At 36.3% G+C, this 11813-nt stretch overlaps 1 non-coding gene across 1 annotated transcript; it reads left to right on the top strand.

The window, feature by feature from the left end:
- The first annotated feature begins 10660 nt into the window (after positions 1-10660).
- LOC115851560 (U6 spliceosomal RNA) lies at positions 10661-10767 on the top strand. The gene has a single exon (XR_004038838.1). It is a non-coding gene; the product is annotated as a U6 spliceosomal RNA (small nuclear RNA).
- The last annotated feature ends 1046 nt before the right edge of the window (positions 10768-11813 follow it).

The following is an 11813-nucleotide window of genomic DNA, read 5'->3' as shown; positions in this document are numbered from 1 at the left end:
TAATTTACGTAAATATTTGGTTTACTTTTGTAAAAGGATTTATCAATGCAATGATTGCATCAAGTGCAATGATTACTGAAATCATCCATTTTATTTTTTAAAATTTCCTAAAATGCTAATTCAGAATTAGTTACATGAAAGAAAAGTTGCAATTGGCTATTCTATAACAGGGGTTTTTTTTAATGAAAAATTGTGTTTGTTTCCAATTCTGTTAGGTGTATAAAATGAAATTGTTATCTAACTATTCTGGAACCTTTTCTTTTAGTCTATTGCTTATGTGACCAACTGGAAAGAGAAAGAAAGAACTTCTTTATACCAAAATAAGTTACTCATGGAAATTGCTTGAACCATTTTCTAAGCCAAAGAGATTAGTCATAGCATTAGCCAGCAATTAAATAATAAGTTCTCCTAACATATGGACTGTACTATATCTTTTATTTCTAAAGTGATTTCCACAAAATCTTTCATAAAAGATGAAGACATTCTATGTGATCTTCTCTTCTTTTGGAATAATGCCACCAAGATTTGATCCTATGAGTAAGAGTGCTCAAGAAGACCTGGGCCGCTGAATGGCTTCCTTGTTGGAATATTGACAACAGTTACCTTTCATGCACCCCTCGAAGCTTCTCCAAATGTCTAGCAGCAACTCCTATTATACTTCATGCTGTAGCAGTGCTGGTGAGTTGTATTTTGACCAATAATATACATTTTTAAAAGTATCCCATTTATCTGACCTTAGAAGCTTATCTCCATCAGAATCTTTTGCAAAAATTGTGGGATAGCTTTTTTTTAATGTTTTTCTCATATTCTTAAAAATGCCAATGCCATTTCATTAATATAAACACTGACTTTTCAGAACTGTATATTCTCTGACTGCCAGGCCCTGTCTATGCAGAAGAAATGGATGCGGCCTGATGTGCTAGGCAACACTGCTCTTTGAGAGATGAGGGACAGTCACTTAGAGTTCTGTCCTCTGCAGAATTTCTTTAGGTGCCACCATGAGCCAGGCCTTGGACTCCGTTTTATCCATGTTGCTCTGTGTATTGAGAGACACACATTATTGGCACAGTGAAGAGTAGACTATTTTTCAGAATCGTGTGAAGTATTTCTTAATATGAAAACCAACTGCGTTTTTTGATTTTTACCTTTGTTTCAAAATAGCAATTTTTGAAATTTTAAGAGATGAATGGATTAATTTTTAAGGATTTTGAGTGCTTATCTCACACAAACTCTGATGGATTACTCCCACTTCAATGCGTCGCATGGATGTTAAAAAATAATTGATGGATAAAGATTGAAGATTAGTAAGGAGAATATTGTAATGGTAGAGGAGTGAGTTAGTTATAAGAATCTGAACTAGGGTACTAGGAGTAAGAAAGGACAAGAAGGTAGATTTACCAGAACTTGATGATAGATTGAATGGGGAGGACAAGAGAGGAGTGTGGAAACTGATTTTGGAGTTTTGATTGGGAAAATGTTACTGACACACACACATAAAGGAAGTCCGGAGGAGGAACTGATTTGCTGAAAGATATTTAATGATTTCAACTCGGAAAATTTGGTATGAAGAACTGAAACATCTTGGTGAAGATATCTGGCTGGCAGTTTCAAACATGGGCTGTGGAGTTCAGTTTAAAATTGCTATGAGATGTGGGGTTTTACTCATAGAATTGCTATTTGAAACCACAGGTACAGGTATTATAACTGAGATGGTATGTAGGCAGTGTGCCAAAAAGACAGCACTCACACAGCCTCAGTGGATTTCCTCATTTAATACAGGCAAAGAAAAAGAATGAAGAAAGAGGCAAGGTAGAATCAGGTAAAGGGAAGTGGGTTTATTTGTAAGGAAAATATCACCCTGGTACTTGGGGGAGTCTTAACTTTGGATAAAAGAGCAGTTACTCCTTTCAAACAAGAGTGAATGAAGACCATAAAGGAAAAAAAAAATGTTTTAAAGTAGAGAGTATGTGCTTTAGAAAGCTAAGGTTTAAAAGTAACTTCTCAAATAAAGTAGATGAGGTTATCAGCTGACTCTCAGATTAGAACAAGTTGATCAGAGTTGAAGTTTGCAATACCTCTGTGGGAATTCAAAGGCAGCTGTAGAAGAATAAAAGGATTATCAAAGACTGGGAGGGTCTAGGATGATTTTGTATTGGATTAAGATGGCATTGTCTTATGGATTTCCTTTCATTAACATCAGAATAATTCTAACCAGGTACCAAATTTCCATTTTATCTAATGTTTATTGGACTGTAAGGAAGGAGAAAAAGTTAATTTGCAACCCCAAAAGTATGCAAATTCGCAAATACTCTACCCAAATTGGTAAAACCAGCCAGAAAATGAGTTCTTAAAGTGACTGTTGGTCAACCATATTTCCTTTGGAATAGTGTAGATTTCCCAATATATTACCCACTTGTGCTAGAATCCTTTTTCTTCTTCTTTTTTTTTTTTTTTTGCGGTACGCGGGCCTCGCACTGCTGTGGCCTCTTCCCTTGCGGAGCACAGGCTTCGGACGCGCAGGCTCAGCGGCCATGGCTCACGGGCGCAGCCGCTCCGCGGCATGTGGGGTCTTTCCGGACCGGGGCACGAACGCGTGTGCCCTACATCGGCAGGCGGACTCTCAACCACTGCGCCACCAGGGAAGCCCTAGACTCCTTTTTCAATAGATATATTTCTGGGGTCTGACAATTTACTTCGGAACTCCAGAGTACTCACTTAACTGAAACTTGCTTGCCATTTATTTATCATTCTGTCATCCTTGAGAGGGGTTTGAGGTTAAAAGGTTGTCTCAACCTGGGTAAAATCTGAACTTATTCTCTAGCCTACACCTATTTCCAAGTGAATTTTTCTGTGAGGCTACACACCAAGTATTTGTCAAGGGAAGAATCTTTTGTGTTGTTCTGTTTAATGGGAAAGACTCCCAGCCAGTAGATAAATGTGTCTTTGGCTCCACCTACTGTACAGAGTGAAAATCAGCATCAGAAGAAGTAACTGGTAAACCATTTATTTAATACTTTAACTTTGTTCACCTTTTTCATTAAGCATGGTTAATTTTTTGGATCATTTGTGAATATTTACATTAATTCATTTAGCAAATATTTATGTCTCAGGAACTATGCTACTGAGGGTTTGTTAGTTATGCAGGAAAGTGGTTACTGATATAAAAACAAGGTCCAATCTGTTGGAAGTTTTAGGTGACTTTTTAAATTCTTGGAGATTCATGTTGTCACCTACAACAAAACACTAGAGGCCAAGGTCAGCTCAATATAAAGTCAGAATATTATCACCCAGTGAAGTACAGCTTAAGGACATGCAAAGCTCTTTCAGACCAAAACCATCAACCTACTCATTCCCTGTAGAGGCTAGGTTTTCCATCATTAAGTTCCACCTTTGGATTAAGACACTGGAGTTTTAAGAAGGTGAAAATGGAGATGAAAGTATATTCTTGGAAAGGGTAAAAGAAAAATTAACAAAAATTAGTTTACTGTTGTGACTTACAAAGACAGTTTGAAAAGCCTGAGGATATAAATTCTTATGGGAATGAGCAGAAATGAATCAAGGGGCCTGTGAACTCACTTAAATTTGATAGAACTGACTTTTAGTTCTTTTTGGCACCTATTAGTGCACATCACAAAAGACTGAGGTGTATTAAAGCTACTCCCTCATGACACCAGTACCAGCTCAAAACAAAACAAGCTTTAGACCAAGTTTGGCTTCACATTTAGACACTTATTTAATAAACACCTATTAGTAAGCAGACTCTAAACATTTCATACAACTTGCTTTGTATTCTCTACAACGTCCCAACTCTCTGTTCTTTTTAGGTGCTGAGACTACCACCTTGCATGAAAAGTTCTTTTTTTTTTTTTAATACATTTATTTATTTTTGGCTGCATTGGGTCTTCGTTGTTGCATGTGGGCTTTCTCTGGTTGCGGCGAGTGGGGGCTACTCATTGCAGTGTGCGGGCTTCTCATTGTGGTGGCTTCTCTTGTTGCAGAGCACGGGCTCTAGGTGCCCGGTCTTCAGTAGTTGTGGCACGTGGGCTCAGTAGTTGTGGCTCGCAGGCTCTAGAGCGCAGGCTCAGTAGTTGTGGCGCACGGGCTTAGTTGCTCCACAGCATGTGGGATTTTTCCCAGACCAGGGATGGAACCCGTGTCCCCTGCATTGGCGGGCAGATTCTTAACCACTGCGCTACCAGGGAAGCCCGAAAAGTTCTTTTAAAGCAGAAGCGACAATATTCCAGAAACAGCACTTGATTGTAATAGAAAGACTCAGCCACCGGATATCCTCCCAACCAATGACTGGATACATGACCATTTGGGGGTCAAGTAAATAGTTTCTTAAATTCTGTTCATGCAAATGTCTCTAGATTATAGCCAATCTACGCAAACTGAATACCACTCATTTCGCCAAGGAGAGGCTGTTTCTACCAACCATTATGCTAATTAACAAATCACTAATTTCATCAGTAAAAATCCATATCTGACATTCAGGATGCTAATTAGCAAATATCTGGTGTGTTTCAAAGACATGAATACAGAAGCACTTGTAGTCCTCTCTGAGGTGGCCTTTTTGATGTATGTTTGCCACCCATGCTAAGCCATGAATTCTTGATTAAGTACCCATACTCTACATGTAACTAACTCTGTATGCAACCAACCAACACACACGTTTATAGTACTGCATCTTTGCTGAAGTTTTTAAAAGTAAATTACAGACATCATAAAACAGGGAAACTGTGTATTGCTTTTATATTGCAACTTAGTACCCTGGAAAATGGAATTAGCTCCTGGCTTCCTGGTGTTAAGAGATGGAAGCAAAAGCCATGAGTTGAAAGGAGATACCAGAAGAATTGGAGCATCTTAAGAACATATAGGGATATTTTAACAATTTTACATTTGAATGGCCCCATCTCAAGACGTTATATATCTACCTTTAAAAATGGCATAGCTATTTTAAATGCTTTTTGTTTGAAGTTAATATGTGTTCTTAATGCTTCATAATGCTTTCTAAATATTTGCTTCATAAGTAACTTGAATCCTACATCATGTGAAGTTCAGACTGATTCATATTCAGTGGGCTTTCCTTTGTGTTTCACGCTGACCCTCTTCAGTCCACCCCTGCACCCCTGTCATTTTCCTGGCCTTGGGCCACTCATGTTGAAATACCGACAGGAGGTTGTTATCACCTAACTTCTGATCTTACAAGCATCAGCAACAGTTGGTCTTCAGTATTCTCCTGGCAATCCTGTTTTATAAAATTTCCAGTCAAAACAGCAAACTTGATGTGTTTGGAAGATTCAGGTGACTTTTTAAATCTATTAGATGGGATTCATTCCAATAACTGATTTCCCCTCAATAATTTTAGTAGTTCTTTTATTTTCATTCTTGAATAAAGTATGAATGGATTTTAAATATTAAAGTTCAAAATATTAACGTGTGGAAAGTGAAAGAAATCAAGCTTTGATTATTATAGATTATAGAAGTTTTTTTTGTTTTTGTTTTAAATTCCAAAGCATCAATAGAGGCAATGGATATAGCTCAGAGATATGATTCTCCTTTTATGGATTTCTATATAAAGAGTTTCAGTAACTTTCTTGGCTTTTTATGAAACAGTTTATCCATTGGGGGAAAAGACTACAGGTTTGTGAATCAGACTTTTCAATTACACTCATCCATAAAAAGATAGCATATTGTGTGTTTAGACTAAATTCTAAATTATAGCCAGTTTTAACAGAAATTTTTAATGAATTGACCACTAAACCAGATAGGACATAGAATCAATCTTTATTTTAGACCATAATTAGGCAATGAAAACTGCAATTTTGGATTCAGATTCAAGAAACATTTATGGAAACCCTATTATTTCTTTAATATTTTTGTGGTTTTACGTACAGGCAATTCTAATAAGTCAGATTCATTTGGAGGGGCTTCCGATATCCTTAAAAATGAAGACATGCCAAAGCCATATTATAAAATGCTTGATATACTTTGAAATTTAAATTAACTAGTTAATAACTTTAATATAAGCCCCCATAAAGATATATAACTTTGCTATTCATATCATAAATTACAGGATCTACTAAAACAGTATATAATTGTTTAATAGTTTATCATAAGGTAGGATGAGCTGGTAATGTTTAAAGATTCTTGATGAACATACTCTTCAAAATGTCAGTTTATCTCCTAACTATATGTATAATCTTATTTGGAAGTGATATAAAAACTTCACATTTGGGGCCCTTCCTGAATAGGAGGTCCAGACCAAATGGTCCTTCTGATAATGGCCTTTTTGTCCAGCCCCCACTCTGTCCCCAGCCTCTGAGTGAAAGGATCTGCATCTTCCAGGCTAGAAGTTAGAACTCCTCTTTTGCCACTGACTTGCTAGTTAATTTTGCTTTGGATAATTCCCTCTGCCTCTCTTTTGTTTTATACGAACTTTTTGATGTATAACATACTTAAAGAAGAGGGAACATATCCTGAATGTAAAGTTTGGAGGACTTTTGCAAATCAGATACACCTGTTTAACCAGCAGTCATATCAAGAAATGGAAAATTACATCAGTATCATCCCTGTAGCTTTCCTTGAAGGCCCTTCCTTTCATTAATACTTCCTCCATAAGCATAATCACTATTAATTCTTTCCTATTTTTCCCCTTCTCTTTAATAATCAAGTTGAATCTTAAAGAATGTACTATTTTGTGTGTCTGGCTTTTTTGGGGGGATTATTAAAAACTTTATTATGATTATAAAATAATGCTAATGTGTTAACTTATTTGTGTGTCTGCCTTCTTTCATTTTCATTCATATTCTTGCAGGCCGTCATAGATCATTCATTATTATTGATGTGTAATATCCCCTTGTATGACTATATCACAATTTATTTATCTTTTCTACTGTTAATGGGCTTTTGGGTAATTTCCAGTTTGAGGATTTTATAAATACAAATCTTCTGAACATTCTAGTACAGGTCTTTTGAGTTGTCTGTCATTTTGTAGGAGTTCTTTATTTATTCTGTCTATGAGTCCTTTGTCAGGTAAGTGTATTGTGAATAGCTTTTCTTTCTCTGGGTTGCCTTTTTACTTGCTTAAGGGTTTCTTTTGATTAAAAAAAGAATTGTAGATGTAATATAGTCTAAATTGTCAAATTTTCTCTCTACAGTTTGTACTTTTTAGAATCTTTTAAAGAAATGTTTGCCTCCTCCAACTAAAATCAAGAAGATATTCTCTAGGAACTCCCCTGGTGGTCCAGTGACCCTGCACTCCCAGTGCAGGGGGCCTGGGTTCCATCCCTGGCCAGGGAACTAGATCCTACATGCCACAACTAAAGATCCTGCACGAAGCAACGAAGATCCCCTGTGCCACAACTAAGACCTGACACAGCCAAATAAATATTTTTTTAAAAAAAGATACTCTCATGTTTCCTTCTAAAAGTTTTACTGTTTTATCTTTCACATTTAGATCTACAATACCTGTGAAGTTGAATTTGTGTATGGTATAAATTAGGGGTCAGAATACATTTTTGTTGCTATAGAAATTCAGTCTACTCAGCATCATTTATTAAAAAGATCATCCTTTTCTCAGTATTATCTTTGTTGTGAATCAGGTGACCATACATATCTGGGTCTATTTCTGAACTCTGTATTTTGTTCCATTGGTCAGTTTGTTTATCTTTGCACCAATAACATGTTCCCTTAATTACTATACTTTTATGATAGGTCCTAATATATGATAGTATAAGTACTCTAGCTTTGTTCTTCTTCAAGATTGTCTTGACTGTACTTGGCTCTGCATTTCCATATGATTTTTTAAAACCATCTTCTCAGTTTTCACATACACACAAAGTATTTAAAAGATAAACAAGAAAATTGAACTGTTGGGATTTTGATTGAGATGGCATTAAGATGGTTCTATAGATTTTTATTCTGCCTTTATTTTCAAGGATATTTTTTCTGGTTATAGATTCTGGGGTTGACAGTTTTTTCTTTAAGTATTTTCATGCATAATGTTCCACTCTTTTCTGGCCTCATAATTTATGAGAAGTGAGCTGATTAATTGGATTATTATTCTCTTATATGTAAAATGTCATTTTTCTCTTGCTTCCCCACAATTTGCTCTTTATCTTTCATTTTCAATAGTGCAACTACTGTAACTGAAAATTTCTGTCTTTCATCAAATTTGGGAAATTTTGGCCATTATATCTTCAATTAATTTTTTTCTATTATAGTTTCATTCTCATATCCTTTTTGAACCATTATGCATATAGAACCATTTGCTATCATCTGACAGATCTCTGAGGCTCTCTACTTTTTTCCTCTTCATATTGGCTAATTTCTTTTGATCTATCTTCAAATTCATTCTACTGTCATCTCCATTCCTCTAAGTCCAACCATTGGTGATTTTTTTTAACATATTATATTTTTTGGTTCTAAAATTTCCATTTGGTTTTTCTTTTACCATTTTTATTTCTCTGCTGAGATCTCCTACCTTTTTATTCAATCGTGAATATATTTTGTTTTACTTCATTGAGGTAAGTTAAAATAGCCACTTTAAAACCTTTAATTTCTAGTACCGACACTTGTGTCATCTCAGAGTTGCTCTTAATTGGTTTTCTTTTCTATTGGCAGTATGTTCCATTTATCTGGTTTCTCATATGTCAGGCAATTTTTCATTATACCCTAGGGATTATAAACGTTAAGTTGTTGAGATTCTGGATTCTATTATTTTCCCCCGATGTGTGTCATTTCTTTTGTTTTAGCAGGCAATTATCTTATTGGAATTTGTGTAGGATAAAATTATTTTAGATCTGGACTAGAACAGCTCTATGTTTATCTCCAGGGACATCTGGAAGTTTGGCACCTTATCCTGGCCAAGAAAAGATCAGTCAGCTAACCAATGATTTATAATATTCTGTTTTAAGTTCAAAACTTCCCCGGAGGCACCCAAGTTCAGCTTGTTTATTGATGAATTACACCTGACATGACCATTTAAACTTTTGGGCTTGGCTTTTATACCCAGAAGAGCATAAAAGAGTCTGCCAGAAACTTTTGAGCAGCTCTCCTGAAACCAAGATTTATCAGAGAAATATTGGCAATTCAATCCCAAGGTGAAATACATATTCATTTTGTGAACATAACAGACCCTGGGGAGCTGTGCCTGGAGGTTTCAAGCACCCTCAGTGCTTTTTTTTTTTTTTAACTTTTTTTCCTCTCGACATACAATATCCTCTGCCTTTAATAAAAGTCTTACATGAGTACAGTCATCCCTCGGTATGCACGGGAGATTGGTTCCAGGACACCCAGCAGATACCAAAATTCACTGATGCTCAATTACCTTTTATAAAATGACATAGTATTTGCATATAACCTACCCACATCCTCTGGTATACTTTAAATCATCTGTACATTTACTTCTAATACCTGATACAATGAAAATGCTATGTAAGTAGTTATAAATACAATGTAAATGCTATGCAACTAGTTGCCTGTACAAGACAAATTCAAGTTTTGCTCTTTGGAACTTGCTGGAATTTCTTTTTTTCTGAATATTTTCAATCCACGACTGGTTGATTCCACAGATGTGGAGCCCACAGATAGAGAGGGCCAACTGTGTGCTCTGTGGAGTCTGATAAATCCTTTCAATTATCAATCTATGCAAAATTGAAAATGCAAACTTTGTTTCTTGGGTGGCAGCTTTAGTCTCCGTTCAGTTCGATTACTACTGGCCAAGATGCTTTCTATGTTTCATGCATGTGTGGTTAATGGGTCAAAGATATGGGTAGGGAAGAATTTGATAACGCTCTTGTGATTTTTTTTTTCTTCCAGAGTTTACTTATTCTCACAGTTTTCTGGCTTCAGTATTCTGGTTTACCAGAGGCCATTTTCCATCACGTCCCCACTGCCTTCAGCACAATTTGCACCTGGTCTCAGGCTAAAAGTTTCAAAAAATGAGGACCCCACTTTTCTAGACAAGTATAATCCACTATAGTCGATCTTTTTCTGTTTACTTTCCAGTGCTTCACGTAGCTGCTATTTGTATTAGGTCCAGATTTTATGGTTGTTTTCTGTGGAGGATTCAGTCTGGTTTGATCTTATTCCATCATCATTAGAAGTGGAACTGCTTCCATAAGATTTTTCTATAAAAGGTGTCTTAAAAAAAAAAAAAGCTGCATTTTAGTTTGTTTGGCACACAAAATCTATTACCAATCTTGAGCTAATGGAATGTTTAGAACCAGAGCATTTAAAGGAGAGGCTCCTCTGAAGAATAATCATGAATCCATTTTTTTTAAGACCGGGATGGTCAGAAAAATTATTTTTACCGAAAAAATAAATAAAATTTTCCTCTCACCCCCCAAAAAGCTTCATCAGTTGACTGCTAGTTATAACTGAATGGTTTGGTAATGTGTTTGACTCTCTCACTACAGTCCTGGCATTATTGAACAATGACAAGTAGATGTCAATGAAATCTAGAAAGATTGCTATGTAACACAGGAACATAATCCCTTCTTCCTTTTTACCATGTCAATATGCTATCTCATTTAATCCTCATACTACTTAAATTAGGTAAGCATTATATATCTATTTAACAGACGATCAAACAGATATTCTGGGAAGTTAAGTAACTTGCCTGAAGTCACAGTACTAAATGATAAAACCTAGTCTAGTGCTCGCTTTGGCCGCACATATACTAAAATTGGAATGATACAGAGAAGATTAGCATGGCCCCTGCGCAAGGATGACACACAAATTCATGAAGTGTTCCATTTTTTTTTCCAGATTTTACTTTATTTTATTTTAATTACAAAAGCAAAGACATTGATAAAGCAAATACAATCTGCAATAATAAATACATCTGCAACAGATGCTAAATATCATTAAATTATTATATAATTTAGACAGTAAACATGGTCTATTTTTGCTTCTTTAAAATAGAATACATTTGATCACATTTTTTTTTATACAGCAGGTTCTTATTAGTCATCAATTTTATACACATCAGTGTATACATGTCAATCCCAATCTCCCAATTCATCACCCCCTCACCCCCCCCCCACAGCTTTCCCACCTTGGTGTCCATACGTTTGTTCTCTACATATGTGTCTCAATTTCTGCCCTGCAAACCGGATCATCTGTACCATTTTTCTAGGTTCCACATACATGCGTTAATATACGATATTTGTTTTTCTCTTTCTGACTTACTTCACTCTGTATGACAGTCTCTAGATCCATCCACGTCTCAGCAAATGAACAAATTTCATTCCTTTTTATGGCAGAGTAATATTCCATTGTATATATGTGCCACATCTTCTCTATCCATTTGTCCGTTGATGGGCATTTAGGTTGCTTCCATGACCTGGCTATTGTAAATAGTGCTGCAATGAACATTGGGATGCATGTGTCTTATTATTATTATTTTTTTTTTGGTGGTACGCGGGCCTCTCACTGCTGTGGCCTCGCCCGCTGTGGAGCACAGGCCCTGGACACACAGGCTTAGCAGTCATGGCCCACAGGCCCAGCTGCTCCATGGCATGTGGGATCCTCCCGGACCAGGGCACAAACCCGCATCCCTTGCATCAGCAGGTGGACTCCCAACCACTGCACCACCAGCGAAACCCCGCATGTGTCTTTTTGAATTGTGTTTTTCTCTGGGTATATGCCCAGTAGTGGGATTGCTGGATCATATGGTAATTCTATTTTTAGTTTTTTAAGGAACCTCCATACTGTTCTCCATAGCACTCCCTTCTGGCTTGTAGTTTCTGCTCAGAAATTAGCTGTTAACCTTATGGGAGTTCCCCTGTATGTTATTTGTTGTTTTT

This window comes from Globicephala melas, chromosome 14 (assembly GCF_963455315.2).
Source record: "Globicephala melas chromosome 14, mGloMel1.2, whole genome shotgun sequence".
Taxonomy (NCBI): Eukaryota; Metazoa; Chordata; class Mammalia; order Artiodactyla; family Delphinidae; genus Globicephala; species Globicephala melas.
This window is presented reverse-complemented; position numbering and strand designations above follow the sequence as displayed.